The sequence below is a fragment of the Chelonia mydas genome, chromosome 9, assembly GCF_015237465.2.
Source record: "Chelonia mydas isolate rCheMyd1 chromosome 9, rCheMyd1.pri.v2, whole genome shotgun sequence".
NCBI lineage: Eukaryota > Metazoa > Chordata > Testudines > Cheloniidae > Chelonia > Chelonia mydas.
The window spans coordinates 7,613,515-7,636,841 of NC_057855.1; the positions used below are offsets into that span (position 1 = coordinate 7,613,515).

General features: G+C 49.6%; 2 long non-coding RNA genes across 2 annotated transcripts; one reads left to right on the plus strand and one right to left on the minus strand.

The window, feature by feature from the left end:
- Positions 1-1,800: 1,800 nt before the first annotated feature.
- On the minus strand, positions 1,801-14,855 carry LOC122461663. The gene is made up of 3 exons (XR_006283747.1): positions 14,771-14,855; positions 12,570-12,846; positions 1,801-2,124 (listed from the first exon to the last, which is right to left on the minus strand). It is a non-coding gene; the product is annotated as an uncharacterized LOC122461663 (long non-coding RNA).
- Positions 14,856-17,744: 2,889 nt separating this feature from the next.
- On the plus strand, positions 17,745-23,156 carry LOC122461664. The gene is made up of 2 exons (XR_006283748.1): positions 17,745-17,969; positions 18,547-23,156. It is a non-coding gene; the product is annotated as an uncharacterized LOC122461664 (long non-coding RNA).
- The last annotated feature ends 171 nt before the right edge of the window (positions 23,157-23,327 follow it).

Consider the following 23,327-nt stretch of genomic DNA (forward strand, 5'->3'; position numbering starts at 1 on the left):
AGCTGGAGCGAGGCCCCTTGTTTCCACTGCCCTTGTTCTTTCACCCAGGCCAGGTCATTTACATTGCATTAGGCCTGGCTGCAGAGGGGCAGCTTAGAGAGACCCACAAAAAACCCATCACACCCCCCCCATAAATTTAAAGACAAATTCCACTGGAGGTTGTGTCTCATGGGGAAAGACCCTGCTGCAGGCCATCGAGACAAAGCATTAGGAGGATCTGCATTCTCATCGTGTTCATTTGGAGTATCATTCAGCCAGGGCTGAGTGCAACCTAGGATAGCAAAATACATAGCCACATGCAGCAGAAACAGACCCTATGAATAAGGGACAGGTACAGTTACCACAGCCAGACCTTCAGGCTCCCACATCCTGCCTAACAACTAGACCCCCTTCTCTCCCCTCACATCCTTCATAGATACTAACAGATTGAGAGATAAGGATTCAGCTGTATCCCTAAACACACTTCATCCACTAAGAAACAGATGGCAGCTTTTCACTAGCAAAGACCCTTAAAAACAAGGGGACTCTAGTTTCTCCTCGCTTTTTAAAAAGCCTTACCCCAGCCCAGCAATTCTATGTTACTTTTAGAAGTTAATCTTGGCTGATGTCGCAGGTAAGCAATTTATATAAACAGGTGCCCATCTGTATAGCACTTGTTCTCCTGTCAGTAAACTTTCTACATCAAAGCTGGTGTTTTTCAGGATGCTGAAACAGACTCACTGTAAAACTGGCATGTGGGAACCAACAAGTAAACTGGACCCTGAATGTTTGTTTTGGATCCAGGTTATAAGAGCACAAATAGATAAAAAAATATTGAATTCTGCCAAGCTTACTTAATAAATTCTTTAGATAAAATGCTTAATAAATGGGTCTCTGTTTAAATGTTCAGTTGTATGAGAATATGTGAGAGACCAGAATCTAATGAAGATGTTGAAATGGAAAAGGTTAAATACATATAGTCAACGTCACATGTCAAAAACACAAATATCCTTAAATCAGACTAAGTTCTCAATTGCCATTCCTCTTTGCCTTTTCGTATCAATAGCAATATTTTTTCACTGGTTGTGCCTACAAAATTGACATTTACCAACATTAGATCTTTATCAGTCAATCCTTCCAAGCCTCTATCTAATAATGGCACCACTGACAGATGTTTCAGGGTCATCCTATACATAACCCCAGGAGCATTCATGAGCACACTGACATCACTCTGAGCCTGTACTATTTCTGGCAAAATTGAGAATCATCTCCATGGAGGACACACTAATATACTGGAACAGCAGAACCACAAGCCAATTACTGACCAAAGGCAGAAGAATAGCAATGACCACAGCAGGGCAGCCATGAAAGCACAGGGCTAATATGTTGGGTAATCATGTGTCTTCCCTTAAAATATTCCACTGAGAACTCAGCTGTGCAATTTCAAACTGGTTTGGTTGGAATTTTATTGTGTTTGGGGATTATTTCATACCAAGTGACAGGGTGCACTCCATGTTTTATAAACAAGGGCCGATATCTGGACAGGAGCCAGAAGGATAAAGGGAACCTAAAACGCTTTTGAATGGAATTATAAAACTGGACTCCTATTTACAACACACAAGTTCTGGTGTAAAAATACACACAACTGCAATTAAACAGCACAACCAAAGTAGTACAGGGTGTGAGGAATCAACTGGAAGGGACTTCGAGAGGTCATCTACTCTAGTCCCCTGATGGTGAGAAATAATCCAAGAACCCAGCATAGTTTAAATTCAATATAAATAATTTATTTTAGTGTGTTGACATGAGTCATCTTGACCAGAATAAAATACCTGCCAAATACTTTAACACAGCTGTGAGTTCTGGGCATCCTGTACCAAGTGTGGGCCTTACACAGGCTTCCCAATGAGGAGTTTGCCTTGAGTCTCATTCCAAGGTCGTAATTCTAAGAAAGCCAGGAACAAGTGTACTTCGTCCTCCAGCACAAAAATGGGGAAGTAGCCCTTGATCCCGAAATGCTTGCATTGTGCTTTTTTAAACAAACCTGCATGCTGCAGTCTTGTTACCAGTGGGATCCAGCATGTAGTTCTCAGCCTTCCTGACCCCAGAAGGGCACAGAGTAGCTTTCAAGTGAGTCTTTGGAGCCTGAATTGTGGAAGAAACAGGAAAAGAATTAAATTTTATTTTTTTTAAGTTGAAGAAATGAGAGCGCTCAACAATTCTGTGGCATCTGGTTGGAGACATGCAGAAAGACTGAACATTCAGCAAAAACACCAAAACCATTGAAAATGAGATGGTGACAAGACAAGTGGAGGAGAGGAGGTCATCCCAATAAATGAAGCAGAAGTAGAGAGCGCTTGGCTGTGACTATCTGGCATTTTCCTTTATGTCCGCCACCTTTCCACTAGCACAGGGGCGGCTCCACTAGTGGGAGGAATAGTAGGAAAACTAGAAGAACAGGTGCTGACATTTTAACCAGAATCACCTAACTTTGCTCAGGTCAGGTCAAAGCAACAGTGGTTGAACCACTAGCAGCCTATTCACACTTGCATTCCTACAACTATAGACGCCCCATGCTGGTGCAATGATAGGAAATTTGAAGAAAAATACTGGTGTAGACATAACCCACTGGTAGGTCTGCATTATGAGTCTCCGCTAGTGGCCTGTCCAGAGGATATGCATGTACCAGTTAGAGGAGTTACTTTATTTAACTCCAGTGGCAGAAATTCATGCTTTTAGTGCTAGGTTCATTCCCTCATAATGACCAACAATAGACTTTACGTAGGGAATTAAAAAATGTCACTGATTCTATATTCAGTCCCAGAACAGGAATTTTAAAAAGTGACATAGCCAAACCAAGGGACCAGTGACAGCTTTTGAGCCTAGTGTCTGAGGAATCACCAACTCTAGAAAATGTTTGCTATCATCTGACAAGTGGGATACCATCAGAGCTGGGATTCAGAGTACATAAAGTATCTGCCTCTAGCCCTGGCAATTAGAGGATATGGAACCTCAACGATCACCTCATTCTGATTACCAACCTGTTTGTTTGCCACTTGAATGTAAACACTATTTTAATGTCTTGAGACCCACTAACAAGAAACCAACCCTGTAAGCAAGCTGAAAGCTGAGAATTTGTGCAGAGAAGGAGCAAAGTCAGATCGGAACAGCTGGCCTCCAAAGATGCAGAAAGAATCAGGAGTAGAAGTGTGCCAGAGTCGCAGAAGAGAGGGTGATGAAGCTTAAATCAAACCAAGTTACTGTCGGATCTAAGCCATTTGGATTTGATAAGTGGAGTGTCACCAAGTTACCCAGAAAATCCACATTCAGTGTATGGAAGTGATGGCCTTTATCCAACTGTTTACACCACATCCATCACTATTGTATCTGAGCACTTGCATCCACCCACTGAAACACTCAGTGCACATGTTGCAGAGAATTACTTAGTTACCTTACCTGAACTTACCAGACTTACTTCAGTCTCTTGGGTAGAAACAAGCAGATGTTACTGAGTGCTTCAGGAGTTCTTCCCAATTAAAACTCATATGCTAGTTTAAGCATTACTGCAAATGTGGTTTGGATCACCAGTATGGTATCTCCTTTTAGAAGCACACCACAGCCCATCAGTGGAAAGCCTACTAACATGCACAATTGCACAAAAATAAAATTGGACTGCAGTTTTAATGTTGTCCAGACCCTGGACAAAGCCAGGCAACATCAGCTACAAAAAGAGGAGGAGATGTGACAGTGGGTTAGTTCAATAATTTCTCTCTGCTGCATGACTAGCTGCAAATTCTGCTTAAGGCCCTAAGTGGACATGAGTTGGAGGCTGTGCTCCTAGTCCAAGGAAGTTTGACAACAAAAGAGAAACAATGTAATTTAACTAAGTGTGGGCTGATTGACAGTGTCTATCAAGAGACCTAGTTTTGGAATAGCAGGAGATGCTGCAGGATAGTAGAGATGCATAATGAAGCACTTCTAGTGCATACCTAGTCTAACAGTTACCACCAGTCTCAGCCTCTCCCCATCCTGCAAGAGTAGCCAATAGGATGCTCAATCCCTGTATTTCATTCAGGTAGGATGATGCATGAGAGTGCATCTTGCTTGACAACTTTAAAAGCTAGATGCCACCTGCACTCTGCTTAGTTTTGTTCTTTTGCAACTCATTGTTCAGTGAGTAACTCGGCCCCCGTTTGCACAGTCCACAGGGGCTGTTACTCTGCCACAGCAGCTCCCAGGTAGGGAATTCAGTTCAAGCTGCAGAGGCTCATGTGTACAGTTCTGGAGACCCCAGGTTCGATTCCGGTAACAGTTTGTGCTTTTGCTTTCTCACTGAGTGGTGTGTTCAGCCACAACACAAACAACAGGATTGAGAAATTAACTTCCTTTTCCTTGTGTCAACCAGGAGTCCTATGACCATCTGTCTAGCCTGAGGCACCCTAGTTCCCACCAGCACCAATAAAAAGCACAAGCCCTGGGGAGAGCTGAAGGGACTGCAATCAGCTTGTTCCCTGGTTTTTTAAATCCACTATGTGGTGGCTGATTTTATTAGAACTGAACATACATTCAGTTTCTGACCCTTCTGATTCCACAGAAGATTTCTCAGAGCTTCTCCTATTAGTTAGATTCTGCTCACTGACAGAGGGGTGCCCGATCAATCTCTCAGCCCCCAAGAACCAGTCCTGGCTATTATCCAGCTTGTTTCAGGAACACCACTCAGTAAGTTGTAACAGCACGCTAGGGACTTTATGGTCTTTTCGACTCTCACCCATGTCAGATCTGCCAATGCCAGAACACCAGTCTGATTTACCCAGATATCAACAAGTCCTGTAATTGAAGTGCAGCACTGGAAAGGATGTGTGTGTGCTGTGTAGGCTGGACTGGATTTGTCAAGTGACAGAGGTCACTTCTGCTTTCCTACAAGCTGGTGAATTTAACAGCTAGGGATAACCTTGTGATAAGAAGTCATTACAAAGGTGGCAGTTTTGTCATGGTAGGAAATGGGACAGTCACAATTTTAATTTAAGAAAAACTGTGGCACATACTGTACTAATGAGCCATTTGCAATGGGAAATGAGAGTTACCAACACACTTTACAAGTGTTCTATGCTATTCACAATAAATTAACCATTTCAAATCCTTGCAAAGCCAGATTCTGCTACACTGGGCGTCTCAGGAGCTCAAAACTGGGATCTGAGCTCTCTCTGCAGAGGGCCCCATCAGATGCAGAACATCTTCTGTAAGAGATTAGAATGACCATGGATCTCATTGCTTTCAGAAGAGTGCAAGAGATTGCCCTTCCCCATAACTTTCTCACAGTAAGAATATATAAACACAAAAAGAGGATTATGCATCACTCTCCCCAGCAGAGACAACAATCAACTTTCATGTAAGCCACTCCAGTACTAAGGGGATGAGTGCAGGACAGATACGAAGTCCCAGTGGGGCAGGCAGAAAAACAAAGTTACATACCCACCCACCCAACAGTGGAATTTTCCCAGCAAACTAGTTTCCAGTTTCATGCCAGGGTTAAGATCTTTCAGGAGCTCAGCTTTTTCATGAGGAACCTGATGGTCCCTGCAACTTGCACCCCTGAGATGGGAAGTATTAACTACTATGCTAGCCGCCTTGCAAGCTGGTGGGCTACGGTAACTGGGATTTGCCCCAAGCCCTTGTTAAACCAAGTGTCATGTGGAGGCAAGGGGATGGGATCAGATCGAAGCAATCTGCCCCTCAGCTTGCAACTGAAAACCAACCCAGAACTCTCTAAACAAATAAAAGGTGGGTTAATTCAACAGATTTCCAAGGCCCTAGGTCCTATGAGGATGCATGAGATCTAAATTATGCACCAGGGACCCCAAATAGTGCATCACTACTTCCTCCAAGCTCTCTCTCCTTCACTGCCCCCCCCATCTAATCCACTCGGGGCGGGGGGGGTGTTCCAATATTCAGTTTATTTTATGCTGCTCCCAATGTTCCTTATGCTGCAGATCAGTGTAGCTATGCTGTGTAAGGTGGGGCAGGAAAGCGGGAACTGTTTGGACATGGAGCAGTTGGGGTTTTTGACACTCATGAAGATATGGAAGCTGGTTTTGGTGTCCAAGAGGGATGTGATGCTTTTGGAGCTAGGGAGGGGATCTGTCCCCTCTTTCCCTCTCTTTTGAGCAGCAGCAGAGGAATTAAAACTTGGAGGGAGTTTTAATTCCTTGTTCCCCACCCTCGCAACTTGCTGCTTCACTGCGTACCTCCCCTGACATCTGCCCCTACGTGCAAAATTGACACACACATACATTAGCTGGTGTTTCTGCAAAAGTGATCAGCCATGTGAAATAGTTCATGCTAGCACTCAAACTGTCATTGTGTTTCAGAATTAACCCCCACTGGAATGAACTGGGCAGCTCACGCTTTTTCAGAGCTGCAGACTCAGGCAAACATCACAGCATTAGTTTAGTATCTTCCCAACCATAAAGGCCAAGGATTACTACTTTTGCTTAAAGGAAAGTTAAGCTTCTGAAGCAAAGTTTATGTGGCAATTTAAAATAATCCACAATTTTGCAGCAATGTAAGTCACAATCACATTATGCACAAGGCTCTGCTTACCTCATATTACTGGGATATTTCTCTGTGCCTTTGGTTTTAGCCAAGCTCAGAAGTCTTGCAAGAGGCTATTCACACTGTACCAATCAGGTCTGTGTTAGAAAGCTTTGGTTTCGTGAGATTTCCAGTTTAAAGTGAATATGTAAAGGGCAACCTCACTATTACAGCTCACCCTGTTCTATTGTTTAGGTCAGGCAGTAAGGAACATGGCAGAGCGTTCCATCTAACTTTACCTTGCCTCAAGAGCCCTTTCCTTATTGTGAAAGAGATAATGCACTGGTTAAATCCAGCAGCCACGAGTTTGAAACTATTTTTGACTGGGATCAGATTTAATGGAATCAGAAGGTCAACTATTGCAAAGTCAAGAGTAAAATTAAATATATGGAACAAGCCCAGAGCAGTTAATCTGTACTGAGTGTGGGACTGTTTGATCTCTTTGGAAAACCTGATATCTTCAAGGACAAAACATATGTTAAACAACAGCAGTGGATCAGCCTCTTAACAATAGCTGACCCTGTATTTAATACTGCTCATGCCAGATCCAGAGTGACGGCTAAATTAGAAGTCTGTTCCACAGCTAGAGTTTGATGTCTGCACGTTCTTACAGGCAAGGAATGGACAAGAGTTAAGGCTTAGCCACCTCTAGCTGTTGGTTAGTAAATGAACAGAATTACAGTCTAACAAGAAGAAAAGGAGTACTTGTGGCACGTTAGAGACTAACCAATTTATAAGCTCATGCTCAAATAAATTGGTTAGTCTCTAAGGTGCCACAAGTACTCCTTTTCTTTTTGCGAATACAGACTAACACGGCTGTTACTCTGAAACCAGTCTAACAAGGCTGAAGCAAAAAGGGACAGAGATGCTGGTCTTGAAATTGGATTGGATGCTTCTGATTCAAACCCTACCTCCTCCCTTCCCCCCACTCCCCGTGGTTCTGGGATGTGCAGTGGAAGTTTTGGTTTGGGACCCATATCTAGCACTCAAACCATAGGGCGCACCTCCCCCCTCCCTCCCAGATCTGTCTATGTTTTTTCACTTGGCAAATTTACATTGTGAGGACAAAGGTCATGTCAAGGGACAGGTCCCCAGAGGCCATGTTCCTGGATTTGTTTTCAGCTCTGTATTCTGGCAGGTTGTATTTGCACTGGAACCAGCCAGGGCCCAAAAAACAATTCAGGCCTAAGCGACTCCCTCACTATTGCTAAATACAAGCCCTGGCTACTATCAGTTGAGAACCAGTCTCTAGACTGAGGAGCAGTTGGAATCCTTGGCCAGAGATAATGGTACAAGAGACTATTCCTTTCCATTGACTCCCACAATCTCAGTCCTGCTGTCTGTACCAGGGTGCTCCTCATACTCTTGCTCCAGCAGGGCCAGAAGACAAGAGTCCGTGGTTAGACAAGCCAGGGGTGTTCATGCTTCTGGAGGTGCACAGGGACAATCAAAACAGCAGCTAGTTTACTTAGCTAGGTCATGTCAGCATGTGATTTTGTAACTGACAGCTGCTTTCCTCAAATCAGGAGAATCACTTCACCAGGCCTCATCAATGTGATAGGCCAGGGGTTCTCAAAGTTCATTACACTACCCCAAGAGGGGGGAAACGAAGCCTGAGCCCACCCATGCCCCGCCACCCCAGGTGGGTGGGTGGGGCAAAGCCAAAGCCCCACCAGTCCTGTAACCTGAGCCCCACCACCTAGGGCGGAAGTCGAAGCTTGAGCCCCACCGCCAGGGGGCTTCTGCCCCGGGCATTGGGGCTCGGGCTTCGACATCAGCCCCAGGTAGTGAAGCTCGGGCTTCGACCTCTGCCCCGGGCCACAGCACGTCTAATGCCAGCCCTGGTGACTCCATTAAAATGGGGTCCTGAGAATTGCTGTGATAGAAGTTATGGAAAAACACTAATAAAATACAGATTTAACCAAACCACAACTGATGTGGCAAACCTAGAGGTGCCCCCCGGGGCTCAGCCCCAGCACAAATTAAGCCCTACCTGAGCTTCATGGCCAAGTGCTCAGCACCTGGCAGCTCCCACTGTGACACTTAAGGCCAGGTTTTTCCAAGAGAGCTCGGCACCTCACCTATACCCAATATGCTGAGTCTTTGGAAAAATCCAGCCACTTCTTTAGACAGAGAAAAAAGACAGGCTCTTTTGAAACTCAAATCCCAATTGTGGGTGCTGAGCCCTCTTGGAAATTCAGGCCTGTTTTTACAGCAGCCACCAGGAAAAACTTCTAGGTCGTGCAGGAGGCAGCTGCTGCTGCCTCCTTCCCAGGCTGAACAGCCAGGACGGCCCTACACCTGCCTTGCACTCTTCACTGGCTACATGTGAAGTGCAGCATGCTTTCTTGGCTGGCCTGGTTCACTTTGGAGACCACAAGAACCTTTTTCTGGACCTCCTCCTAACCAGCACCTGGGTTCTGAGTAGAGTGGCAGAGCCCAAAAACTCCTATTAGATAGCACTGGCGTTACCCTTACTGGCTGGTTCAGCTGGTATGTCTACACTGCAATTAAAAGCCTGCAGTTGGTCCATGCCAGCTGATGCAGGCTAAGGGTCTGTTTAATTGCAGTGTAAATGTTCAGGCTCAGGCTGCAGCGTTCTTGAACAGAGGCTCCAGCCAGAGCATCTACACCGCCATTAAACAGCCCCTTAGCCCGAGCCCTGGGAGCTCGAGTCAGCTGGCACAGGCCAGCAGTTGGATTTTATTTGCAATGTAGACATACCCTAAAGGCACAGAAGGGAGCCCCAGCTGTCACTGACCAGCACTCCCGGCAGCTGATGTGCAGCACCGATAAGACAGCATTCAGCAGGATGGGGTACAGGCCCCAAAGGATTAACCTCTCAAGACTTATGAGAGTACCAGGACTTGCCCCACTCAGGGTCATCCAGAGCTGCAGCCAGTAGGTCACATGGGCTTCTCCCTGCTCACTCAGCCCACAGCCTGGCTAGAACCCTCCACTGGGGTGCAGACTGCCCAGTAGCTAGTGCTTGGCCTGGTCAGCGCTGCCTACCAACTCCAGCGTGCCTCCAGATTCCTCCGAGCACAGCCCCAGCCTGCCCCTTTCCCACAGATCGAGCGGAGGTTCCCAGGCTCAGGGGGCCTTTTGCTTCTGTTTATGAGGCTGGGTGGTGAGCCACTAAGAGAGACTCTGCTGCTCTGATCAGCCAGCGCTCTCAGCACTAGGAGGGATCCATCAGGGGCTTGTTTAGTTAATACCTTTGTCAGACTCCTGAGGGCATCTTACAGAAACTGATGGCTGTACTGTCACACCCCTCACCCCACCTGCTCACCTTGTAACCAAGGGCTGTCATACAGGACCCCGGGCACGAAGGGGAAATACCAGACTCCTGGGCTCAGGCTCCAAAGAAGGGACCCCGGCCTGGGTTTTGGAAAGCAATCTCGGCTTTGAGAGGATTGGAGCGGGACGAAATCAGCTTTCTGGATCCCTTGGGAAACCTCAGCTCCACAAGAGAAACAGGAGCTCAGGAATGCATCATCAGTGTCTGATCCACGTCAGACAAGGCGCCAATATTGGTAGCCGTGCAGCCAGCCAGACTTCACATACAAAGCCATTTGAGTCAATATCTTTAGTGACTCAGGCCCCAGGGCTGCAAGGGAAAGTGCCAGACTCCAGTCAAATATGGACAGATGCTGATGCATGGGAAGCCTAGGAGGAGCCAGAGATGTCCTGGTACCTGCTGGGTGATTGGAGGATACAGAGCCTTTCAGCTCCAGGCTCCTTGTTCAAAATTAATTCAGGTGCCACTTGCAGTGACCATCTGTCGGCGGCCTACATTAGATCAGTTTGGTGGGTCTCCATTCATTGGGCAGTGGAAATATGTCCCATCATCCCAAATGGCACGAACTGACACGTTGGCTGGATGTTTCAAGACAGAAGCCAACGACTGAATGGTCTTGGATACTGAATTCATCCCCCTAGAGATGCAAGTCAGAGCTGGACCACGTTGGCAGGGCAGAGGAAGGAAGGGGAGTTTGTGTTGCTCTTACCAGTCCTGTACGTGTTCTGGGGGTAAGGAGAACACACACTAGTGTAAAATAGACCAGCACCCTTTAAATAAATTCCACACTAATTCAGAGGCTACTGGCTGGGTCAGACCAAGATGCTACAGGATCTTTTGCAGATTCTTTTATTTAATGCAGAGGCTCAAATAGCACAAGCCTGATTCTCATAATTAGGGCCCTACCAAATTCACAGCCATAAAGAATGTGTCACGGACCATGAAATCTGGTCTCCCGCGTGCTTTTACCCCATACTACACAGATTCCACAGGGGAGACCAGCACTTCTCAAATTAGGGGTCCTGACCCAAAACGGGGGGTAGCACAGTTATATTAGGCGGGGGTGGTGTGTGTCCCGGTATTGCCACCCTTACTTCTGCACTGCCTTCAGAGATGGGCAGCCAGAGAGCAGCGGCTGTTGGCTGGATGCCCAGCTCTGAAGGCAGAGCTCCGCCAGCAGCTGTTTTGAAGTAAGAGTAGCAGTACCGCAACCCTCCCCACAATAACCTTGCACCCCCCCAACTCCTTTTTGGGTCAGAACCCCTATGACAACAACACCATGAAATTCCAGATTTAAATGCTGAAACCATGAAATTTACAATTTTTAAAATCCTATGACCGTGAAATTGGCCAAAATGGACCGTGAATTTAGTGGGGATCTACTCATAATTTACCAAGGCTGCCAGTTCACAGGGACAGCAGCAAAACCAGAGAGCCCCTTCTGCCGGTCTCTTGTGCTGACCCACTCACTGGGAGTCCTGAGCACGTTTGGGTTCTCCTTGCACCACTGCCTCCCTACAAACATCACAGAATGGAACGGGGTGGGTGCTTGCAGAGACGCCTCAAAATCCTAGAACCAGCCCTAAAGAGATGCCTCTGCCCTGGAGAAGGAAAGTTAGGACAGCTAGCCAGGCAGGCCCAGCAGCTTAACGGTGCTCTTGTATCATCTAGGGATCCAGGGGCTTCCATTTTCCCAGTCTGGTAACTCAGCTGCAGGAACAGGTCCTTCCAGGTAGTCTGCTTGGCATGGCAGCCAGACTTAGGAGCCCCATCATAGCATGCAGCGTAACAGCAGTGCACCATGGAGCAATCCCAGTAACTGGGAGGAGAACCTGATGGGGTTGTATAGGAGGATCACAAACATTGTCAGGAGAGTCAGTCAGTGGCATCAGCTAAGAGGAAATACATGAATTCATAGATGGTTACACAGAAAGATCACATGTGCCAGCTAGGGCTCCCCACACTTTGCGCCTTCACTCCCCCGCCCCCAATAATGGCTGCTTGGGAAGTGTAACCCTGAGCTCAGATTGGGTGAACGTGGATTTGTTCTGCAACATCCAGGGCTATTGGAGGGGTGTTTGAATCGCTGCACAGTCCGGAATTCACTGCTTCAGCCAGCAGCTCTCAACCTATCCAGGCTACCATGCCCCTTTCAGGAGTCTGATTGGTCTTGCGTATCCCAAGTTTCACCTCACTTCAAAAACTACTTACTTACAAAATCAGACATAAAAATACAAGTGTCACAGCACACTATTACTGAAAGAAACTGCTTACTTTCTCATTTTTACCATATAATTATAAAATAAAACAGTTGGAATATAAATATTGTACTTACATTTCAGTGTAGAGTATACAGAGCAATATAAACAAGTCATAGTCTGTATGAAACTTTAGTTTGTTCTGACTTTGCTAGTGCTTTTTATGGAGACTGTTGTAAAACTACCCAAATATTTAGATGAGCTGACGTACCCCCTGGAAGACCTAGGCGTACCCCTGCCTGAAAACCACTGGTGTAAACACTCAGACAAGACTCATCTCAGCAGAGGTTTCTGCAGCTAGGCAGTTGCGTTGTGTTTGATCAGGATAGTGTTAAAAGCTCTGGCCCATGCAGTTACCCAGAGCAGCCAGAAGGCTTTAGACAAGCCACTCATCTGGGATTCAGAGGACACTTGCAAGTCAGCATGTGTTTGTTACTCACCAGCACACCCTCTTTGAGGCTGACAGGGACATTTCCCCTCTGGTCTGGTGACATTCCATTTAATAAACAGGGTTCCTCCTCACAGTGGAGCGGAAATTAATGTGCCTCCCATTGCAATTGGTTAACCACTTGACAGCCGCATTCCTCTGTGCTGCAGCCAGCCACGGGTCACCCCCTCTCCATGCAAGCACACTGGACAGCAGCGAAGTTAACAGCTGTGACGGTGCAAGCAGCAATGTGGCTCTGGGGGTGGGGTGTCTGGATTGGCTCATCCTCCCTGTGCAGCAAAAAAGCAGAGATTGTCAGAAACTGTGGCCTTAAAATATACGTAGAACCACGGCGATAGGATGCAATAAATTGGAAAATAGATGTAGCAGCTGGAGGACCTGTCCATCCACTCTCTGAGAAGGGGAGCAGGTCAGATGGTGGCCCACAAGGACTTGGAATGGAATAGTCCCAGTGTGGCACACGGAACAGTCTCCCCCTACCCCCAAACTGGCAGGCGGCACACATATCTAATCCTGCTACTGCATGGTCTAGTGGCTAGCGCACAGGGCTAGGACTCAGGAGATCTGGGTTCTATTCCCAACTTGGCCAAGATTACGTGACCTTGGGCAACTCACTGTCCCCCCCGTGACACAGGGATGATGTTTCAGCATGGCACTGTTGGACCCCCCTAGAGGAAGCTTCTGGACAACTGGAAGGTACCTCCAGAGAGAGCAGGTGGGTTTCTTCCTTCACCACAGTAGCAGCTCCCAGAGCGCTACCTCGATTGCTAACCCACAGCACCATTACAGTAGCTCCGCTCAGGACAGGGACAGGCAGAAACCAGGTCTGCATTAGCAACATTAATTTTACATGAAGCAAAAAAATTTTACAGGAGAAGTGGTCCTGGGAGACCAGCAGGTACCATTATCCTGGAGCCCAGCTGGAGTGGGAGTGGCGAAAGATAGAAAACAAGGACAAAACCGCTGAGGTAAGATGGACAGCAGGCATGGCCATTCCACCATGAGCGAAAGATGCTCTGCCCCACTCTTGAACTAGAGCCAGGAACGCTTCCCTTTTCCAACCCCCCCAACCCTTAGGATGGCCCAGAGCCCAAGCCCACTCCCAGTGTCCAGCCCCAGCAAAAGGGCTGGCTTAGCATGCCACCCCTGAGGCATGGGGGATGGAAAGAGATTCAGAGATTTTACAGAACTTTTATCATCATCTAGTTTGATCTCCTGCATAACACAGGCCAGACAGTTTCATCAGTAACTCCTCCATCCAGCCCATAGCTTCTGGCTGAGCTTTCAGAAAGAGCCAGTCTTGATTTAAGTACTGCAAATGCTGGAGAATCCAACACCTCCCCAGGCAAGTGGCTCCAACCTTGAATTACCCTCACTGTTAAAAATGCATACCTTAGTGCTAGCCTTTGCCTAGCCTCAGCTTCCAGCCACTGTACCTCAGAATGCCTTTTTTTGCTAGGGTAAAGAGCAGTGTGTGATCAGAAATCTTCTCCACACCTAGGTACTGTTGACTGATCAAGTCTATCTCTGGGATAAATTTAATAGTTGAAGCGTCTTTAGTCTCTCATTAGAAGGTCCTTCAGTGGGAATGACGCCATCCTTTTTCCATCTAGTTACACTGAAAGCTCTTTGGGGCTGGGACCAGACCTTGCTATGTGTTCATACAGCACCTACCACAATGGAGCCCCAATCCAGATGGGGGCCTCTTGTAGGACGAGCACAGACTAACGGACCAGAATGCCAGGTAGCCAAGGTGCTGTAGAATAAGGCGAGTACATCGTGTGACTCACAAAACCAGGAGAACAAGAGATGGAAGAACCCAATTAAGTCCCAGCCGGTCTCTCTCAGGCCAGGGCATAGCTTCAGTTTGAATTGAAGATTGCAGGGGGGTGGAGGGGGAGGGAGACGAGAAACAGGACAAAAAGGAGAAGGGCAGCAAGATAGTCCTGGGGAAAACAGCGCCCCACATAGCTGGGCGGGAGAAACAAAGAAGCAACCCTAGGTCTGGGTCCTGTAACTACAGGTATGGCCCAAGTACACTTGGGTCTCTGGGGTCACAGCAAGACCTTTAAGGGATGCAACTCTCCCCACACACAGCTGCATGGCCAGGGCTGTCCTGCTACTTGAACAAGTTACAAGGTAGCTGCTTAAGGGAGTGGCAATGAATCACAGGACTGTCAATAGAAAACTTACTTTGTTTGGCTGCCAAAGGGAAGCATCTGCCTTCTGCCACTACAGGCCTCTGAACTGCTAGGCTCCAGAGAACAAGTGGAATAGTCTGTAAAGGTTTGTAACAGCAGCCCCTATCTATAGTCTCCTTAAGCCCTCAGGGGCTCTGTGCACTGCCCTTTTAAAGCATGTGTGGCTGGGTGCTGAAGCAGGGCCAATTGGCAGCACCTGTGCTCAGCTCCACACCAGACCAAAGTCCTGTCTGAGTCAGAGATAGGGGAGCTCTTTAGTCCCTCAGCTCTCTGTTCTCACAAGGAGCTGATGGTGGGGAGAGAGGATAAGGTTATAGAGTCACTGCAGCGACAGCCCAGGGTGGGACCAGGGTTGGCCAGGTGTGAGTGGCTGCTCTTGCAAAGCTACACCTGAGCTACTGGGCCCTGACTGTTGCTGCACTCGCTAGTGTGTGTCGCTAGGACTTCCAAGGGCACAACCCATTGTCCTTAACTCTGCGGTGAGCTGAGCTGCTTCATGGTGCTTTCCCAGTGACTCGTACCTAGTGAGGAGCTGGGGAAGGGCGGGCATCCAGTGACTTGTAGGGGAGGTTGTCTGCCCATCTGGGCACAAGGCATGAGAGGACTAGAGCACTCAGGTGCTTAGCTTCTGTACTTGCTGCAACGTGCATGCATTATCAGCATGCAAGCAGACCCCCTGCTCTAATCCACCCCCTAGCCACACCAGCTAGCTCAGAGTGAAGGTACCACCCTATTCACCTGACAGAATCTTGTGTGTGGACAGGAGGGGACATAGGAATAATACCTGGATAAGAGCCCCAGCTAACCCTCCAGTGAACAGAGACCCCAAAGAGAAATGACCAATTAGGCCAAGCCCTTGAGACCATTTGTTAAGTCTACAGGAACAGCTCAATGGGGAAAACATAGGTCTGTAGGATCTGTATGTTGCTGAGCTGTGCAGTCCTGTCACATGCTCTACCGCTGGGAAAAAAGCCCTCTGGGCATTTCTCAGCCACTAACACAAAAAGCCCCGTGTGTAATCTGGGATTAGCCAGGTCAGCTAGTAGCAAAGTTCTCTGGTTACCGGTTCTCATCGCCAGCTCCCTCTCAACTCACTTATAACATGCTAGGAGTCACTGCATTGGGAGCAGCGAAGATGGGGCCTGCTACCCATCCTTAGCAAGGGGGGAGAATCCTAGAAGCATCCAGACAGATTAAAATAAGCAATAGCCCCTGCAGTGTTTATAGTGTTAAAAAAATCAAACCATTTGAGTGTGTCTTTCTGCATCCCCTCCTCCCCAAGGGTTACTAGGACAGCTATACCCAGCCGTATGGCACTGCGCAGGGAGTAGCCAGCACCCATAGCCATATGGACTGGGGGCAGGGAGGACATTAAAACCAAGGCCATAAAGGCACGACAAGGCTAATCTTGTGTGATTAAAGCACAGGACCGGGAGCCAGGAGATTAGTTCAGTTCCTGGCTCTGCCTCTGACTTGTTTTCTGATCATGAACAAGTCACGGCTCCTCTCTATGACTCAGTTTCCCCATCTGCAAAGTAAAGCTAGTGATACTGATTTGCTGTGCAGGGAGGTTCGGAAGCCCAATTCATTCATGCTTGGAGAAGTCTTGGATGGGAGGGTTCAAGAGATCTAGTCTTGTTCTACAAAAAGTGTCTTGGGGTCCCAAATCTCTGCAGGCCCTGTTCAGAGAAATCTGCCCTTCCCCCAGCAAGCAGTATGGGCCTCAGCACCTCAGGCTTCCTCATGTAGACAAAGGACCAACTCAGCATTGCACAGGCTAGCATCCGCACCTGAGCTAGGGGAGCAGCAAAAAGTGGTTCAAATCCAGTTCTCTATCCGGGCTGTTGCCTGTCAAGTGATCTTTATATCACTGCCTCCACAGACTGTTCTACCCCTGCAGCCTGTTTCATGGGTGACAAAATTAGACCATCCTCCTAGCTGGGCCTCTCTGTGTGTGCACCACTTCTGCCTGCCTACAGGATGGAGGAGATTTAGCCCCTGCCTGTGTGGGATGCCGTTCTCTTTACTAAGCAGGCTACTGGAGCTGCCTGCATTTTTACAGCTGCAGGCCCTGAGTTCTATTCTGGATGTCACCGAATATGCTTATTGGTGTCTGTGGGCCAGATTTTGCCCTTCCTTGCACCTCATGTTATCACTGACACCTGTGCAAAGTAGGTGTCAGATGCCACTGACTCAGAATTCCCCACTCCCTCCTGTGGATGGGGGTGTCATTACATCCACTGTGCACAGGTGCGGGTGCCAATACCTGCTGCAGGGAGACACAGGCTCGGAAGGTTTCCAGCCATGGCTATTTGCAAGCCCGAAGGATCAAAGTTTACTGCTATTATTATTTATTGTACTTGTATTACCGTAGCACCTAGAGGCCCTGTACAGCACAAGGCTCCCCGTGTGCTGGGTGCTGCAAAAACCCACAGGAACACACAGTCCCTGCCCCATGGGGCAACAATCTCTTTTGAAATGAGGCATGAGTGAGCATGATGAACAATAGACGGGGTGTGGCGGAGAGGCCAAGGGTAACGGTGACAGAGTCAGTAGTTACACAGGCGAATAGTGGGCACAACTCAGTGGGTCCCAAGACAATAAACAACATCTGCTCAACCTGGCTACTGAAAAATCATGATTTCAGGCCTTCTTCTGCAGTTAAGTTCTGGGCCCCTTGGAATGAGATCCCTCTGAGCCCTGTAAGCACAACGCTGGGGATTACTGGGGTGGGGGGGGTTGATATTGGTGCCAAGTCACCCTCTCCTTTGAACAAGGTGCCCTGCAGCGGAGGCAGCATCCAGGACTTTGCAGGGCTCAGAAACGCCCAGACAGCTTTGGCTTGACCAAGCCCTGCCACCTGGTGTCTGCTACGCAGGTGACAAAAGCAGGAAGGACAGCGGGCAGTGCTGCCTGCATCCTGAACTGACAAATCAGGTGCCAGCAGCTGCTAGAACAGAGTAAATGGGGAAGTATTGCTCTTGTCCTCCGCATCGCCGACCGCTCAGAGATCCGGGGCCTCGCTCCTTGGGCTAAAGGGCAGGCAGAGCCAAGGAGGATCCTCTGCTCCCCCAAACAAGAAAACTAGTAGGGCTGCTTCCTCCTACACAGGGGAAGTGAAACAGCCCTGCCTTCGAGACAGGCCAGCAGGGGTGGAGCAATAGCTCCAACAAGCGGCTGGCAGGCAAAGGGTGAGTGCTGCGGTCGGGTGAGATAAAGATGTGCCATGGGGATAGCCAGGGGTTGACAAAAGGCAGTAAGAGGCAAGTCCCCAGGTCCCAGCTGATTACGAGGGGCGCTAGGGCCGGAGAGCAGCTGCACCGAGCGGGGTCTGCTGCGGGGGCACAGCCTGGCTCCCTCGGGCTCTCCTGGGAGAGAGCTGCCGCTGGTTCCCAGACTCTAGGGAACAATTCTGTCATTGTTCCAGACAAGCCTGTCTTCAGACAACTCCTCTGGCTCCTCGCTTGGCTGGCTCTGGTGACGCTGAATGGGAAAGACAGCCCAGACTTGCCCTTCCTGTTTCTCTAACCCTGGGGTTCTCAAACTGGGGGTCATGACCCCTCAGGGGGTCGCAAGGTTATTACATGAGGGGTTGCGAGCTCTCAGCCTCCACCCCAAGCCCCGCTGTGCATCCAGCATTTCTAATGGTGTTAAATATATTTAAAAGTGTTTTTAATGGATAGGGGGGGGGGGGGCACACTGAGGCTTGCTATGTGAAAAGGGTCAGCAGTACAAAAGTTTGAGAACCACTGCTCTAATCCTCTGCAGACCTGTGGCAGCTGAATACATGCAGCGTATCTAGCACTGGACACCCCTGTCCTCTCTCAGGATGTAGCGACTGTGGGCGCCAGCGCTGTCTTCCGCTGCTCCAACCTCTGGAAGCTCAGACTCTTGTGTCTTTTCAGGCTCTCCTAATGATGTCTCCTCTCCCCCTGGCCCAGATCTCAAGATCCCCTCTCCTTGGCCATTGTGTATTCCTGAAATCCAAACTTCCCCAGTGCTTTCTTCACACCTGCTTAGAGAGCGCTCTTCCAAGCACACCAGTGAGGCCTTTTGCCCACTCTGGGAATCCCTGCTGGCACAATCTATCCCAGACATGAGCCCCAAGCACCCCCCCCCCCCCCCCGTGGCTGGAGGAGTCCCAGCCAACCCCACCCCACCGAATGCCAGGTCAGCTCCAGAGCCGGGCTGTGCTGCTGCCCCAACTCCCGCCACCCCAGTGACACTGGCTTCGGACAGAGAGAGAGGTTGGGGCCTCAGAATGCAACATGGGTGGGACCACAGCCCGGGTCAGGGGAGGCTTAGCCCGCCCTGGCCTATGATACCCACCGCCCATGCTCCCGGAGCCTATCCAGTTAAGAAACAGGGGGCTGAGCTGGTGTTATAGTGGGACGTTTGCCTCCTCCTTTCCCCCTCCGCTTCATTGGACTGGGAGACACATCCAGGATCTCTAATTCTCAGGGGTCAGAGACAGACAGATGCTTTCAGCTAATTCAGCATTGTTCAAACAAATCGGCTCTCAGGCTGAAGCCTGGTTTGCCAAGGTTCAGTGCAGAGCCAAGTGCATAGGCTGTGAAGGCCAGACACAAGCATGAGAGGACTCTGGGGCAGGCGGCCCTTCACACCGTTCTGGGTTCCCTTTTCCTGGGAATGCTGCAGGGGCAGCTAGCTCTGTGGTGAGATGCAGGTCTGGAGACATAGGTCAGGAGCAGAGAGGCAAGTTGATGGGTAGCTGAATTCATGTGAGCCGAGTAGTGGAGAGGATCAGCAAGTGGGTCAATGGAAGAGGGACGTGAGAGCTGCTGAGATACCTTGGGGTGGAATTTTCCCCATGCTTGTGTACTCAGGGTAAACCCCAGCAGCTGAATTAGTGCAAACTTTGGCTTGTCCTTGCCCACACTTGCCCCTGTGTGGGTCAGCACGCAGAAGCAGTTATGTTGATTGCTGAAGCAGGGCATTCTGAGTGGAGACATGGCTTCAGTAAATGATGCTTCAGCAATAAACTCAGTTAAGCAAGTGAAGAATCAGCAGAGCTGTGAAATAAAGTCTATAGGGAGTAACAGTGAAATCACCCTTTCCACTACACCAAGCTGCTTTCACTGGTGTGGAGACCATTGTCTGCAGGCAGATCCTGGCTGGAGCCCGGGGCAGATTTGCAGGGTACCTCTTCCTGCCTGTCACCCAGACTCAACAGAACATCTGGCTCCAAGCGGGATGTGTGATTTCCTCCTGCAGCACTCTGACTTCCCCTGCACTAGAGGGAGGCAGATCAGGGCAGCTGACACCTACAATATCAAAGCCAGGACACTGGGGTTGGCAGGAGCTGGCAAACTATTAGCCCAGGATTTCCAGGGTGCAAAGGGGAGGACAGCAAGGAAGGGAGAGGATGAAGATGAAGAACAGCTGGATTAATAGAGAATGGGGAGAGGGGGATTCCAAACCTGTGAGCTTTTCCTTTGCCTCCGGGTTGGCCTTCTGTACAAGGTAAAGTTGGGGCGGGGGGATTTCAGAGTTCTTTGTGGCTAGGCAGTATGGGCTAGTTAGCGAGGACGCTGGGCTAGGAGTCAAGTGTCTTAGGTTCTAGTCCTGGCTCTGCTATTGATTGGCTGTGTGACCCTGGGCAAGTCACCTCTTCTCTGTGTGCCTCTTTCCATGCCAGCCAGACCACGGTAAGTGCATGTGGTGATTCACAGGGCAAATGATCCGCCCTGCTGCCCGAGCTCTGCTCTAGTACAATGGAGACGGGGGTTATCAGAAAGCAGCCTGTAACTTCCTGATCCCCACCTGTCTTGGTCCCAGTGGAAGTTAGAGCTGCCAGGAAGCTACTCTGAGTGGAGCAAGGCCTAAGTGAATAGAGAACTGAGCGATTACACTGTCAGCTAAGCAGGTGAAGAATCCGGGACCTTATGCCAGTGGAGGATTGGGCATAGCAGATTCCTGCTTCCCCGCACCCTTGCCGCCCACCTGGAATACCCCCAACAGGCTTTGCACCTCTACACCAGAGGTTCTGGGGGCGTCTGGTCCAGGAAGTGGCTATGCTGGCAGAGTTCCCCTGCACAAGGGGAAGTCGCCACGGGCCATCTCTGTCCACTTTAAACCCACATTGGGCTGCTTACGGCAGTGGACTTAGCAGACCAGAGAATCCAACCCAAGGTCCTTTCCCTGCAGAGCTCATAAAGGAACACAGACCTGACAGGACAGGAGTTCAGCCACCCAGCGTGTGGAGACAACACGGGTGAGGAGAGCGAGCAGCCCAGGGAGGGGAGGGGTGAGGAAGGAAGGGGAGAGGCCTTGGTGGAGGAGAGATTGTTCCATGCAGATCTGGGGAAAGCTTGTTCATTGCAACACTCCATTTCTAAGCAGGGGATGGAGGGGATAGCTTTGTCCCAGGAGTCACCATGCCTCTGCAGTGGTGTATGCTGGCAGTTCACACACTGCAGGCCCCAAATTCCAGGCAGGGGTTAGTTTACACTCAGCTGGTTCCTGATCTGGAGAGCTACAGGTGGCTGCCTCATCCCAGTTCTTGTGCAGGAAACATGGGGGTAAGAGACAGCACAAAGCAGACAGCTGTGCCGGAGGTGCAGGAACCAGCCCTGTGGAGATGCACGTGAGGGGGCTCTGCGAGGTCTGCGAGCCACCGGGAATCATCCAGAGCAGCAAGCGAAGGCCGAGACTGAACGGACTGAGATCAGCCTAGTGCTGGACATGCTGCTCTTCTGGATCTACTCGGCACCCTGTGGACAGCCTGGTACAGGTCCCCCTAGCACCATAGCTGTAGTTTGACTTCTATGTTTGGGGCACCTCCAGCCAGGCCAATGGGGCTATGCGTGGGGGGCAAATTCCGTGCCTGCTGGAGGCTTGTAATTTGGGGGGCAGTGCCCCCCCTGCTCCCACAAACCACACCCATGCCTAGCAGCCATCCCAGAAACTCCCAACCACCTAGCCCTGGCCCTCCAGTGGCAAACATGGAACCCAGGGGCTTTCAAAAAGTTTGACCCTATTTCCAAGTGCCCAGCAGGGTTTTAAACTATGTGATCCCCACCGACCTCACTGGAAGTCGCACAGCTAAACTCTGCTGGCTCGTGGCGAGCAGAACAGAATTCCTGGTCAGGGAACGTTGTGCCTTGCTAGTCCTGCTTGGGGGAGTCCATTTCACACTGTCCCTGACCCCTCTGCAGCAGCAATTCTTCCCAAAGGTATGTTACTCCTCCATTTCCAGGCAGGAGAGTGGCACTTCTCTAAGGCACAGGATGGCAGGGTCAGCCTGGGACCTGACAATCCAGCTAGATTCATGCTCCTCAGCCCCAGCCACCACGATCCTAGACTTCACATGAAGCTGCCAGTTCTGTAGCTGATGCCTAAGGTGGATAGATCCCAGCCCACCTTTGTGTGGCTCTCGGGAGTTTGTGGGGCCAAATGAAGTGAAACCCTGGGGTGAAGCACAGCACACACAACTGCAGCCCAGGGGTGGGGTGCAAAGGTGGAGTCTAGGATGGCTGGGGACCGAAATAGCCCATGGTATGACTTAGATAGTTCCAGGGAGCAGCTCTAAGTTACACCAGCCTCCCGAGAACTACCTATGGGCAGCTCCACAACCTAGAGCTCCCCAGAATCCCCACAGCAGCATGGACTTCAGCCCCATCCCCTCTCACTCTAACACACCCCCAGCCTGTCTGTGGCGCACCCCCTTAGCCAGGGAGTGGGAGGGAGCCTGCATGGGACAGCCTACAGCTGTCCACCAAGATCCGGGTGCTGGGGGATTCTCTCCACTGTACTCCACCATAGCAGCACAAAGGAGCGGGACCAGAGGTTATCCCTCCACTGGGCGGCAACCCAAGAGCAGAAGTGACTCAGTGGATACATGGGGCAGAACTGGCTGGCAGCTGACACTTTGTACCATGACAGCAGTTTAACCCTTTGCTATTCTGAAGAGCTTTTGGGAGCTCCATAGTTAAGGCTGCAGCCAGCTTCCATTAAAAAGCTCTCTCTTAATACTGTCCCCTCCCCCCCCCCTTATCATTTTGTTTGGGAAAATATGCTTGGCCTACAGATTTACTCTGGCGCCTCAGGAAAACAGGTTGGCCAAGTCTGAGGAGGATTTGTCAAGCCATTTTGGCGTTACAGCTAATTGCCCCAAGTGGAAATTTTTACTTGTAACTTCCCCTAGTTCAGAAGTGGCTTGTTCCTGCCCCTGCCAGTTTTCCAGGGTGCCATCCTGGAGACTCGGGTGTTGGCTGCATTTGAGGAAAATAGGATGGAATTATCTTTGGGGCAGGTAGAGACTCTCTGTTCCGGGTTTGTGCAGCGCCTAACACCATGGTGCACTGGCCCATGGCTGGGGTTCTAGGATAGACAGATAAATAGATAAATACATAAATTGGTCCATAATTTGGTTGTGGATCTGTATGGGCCCAATCCTCATATCGATGGGAGCTGGGATAGACCAGATTTCTTCAGCTGTCTGTATACTTGGTGGTGTACACACAAAAAGGAAGACAACATCTTTGCCCTAAGGCTGTCACAATAAATCTGCCTTTTCCTTTCTAGAT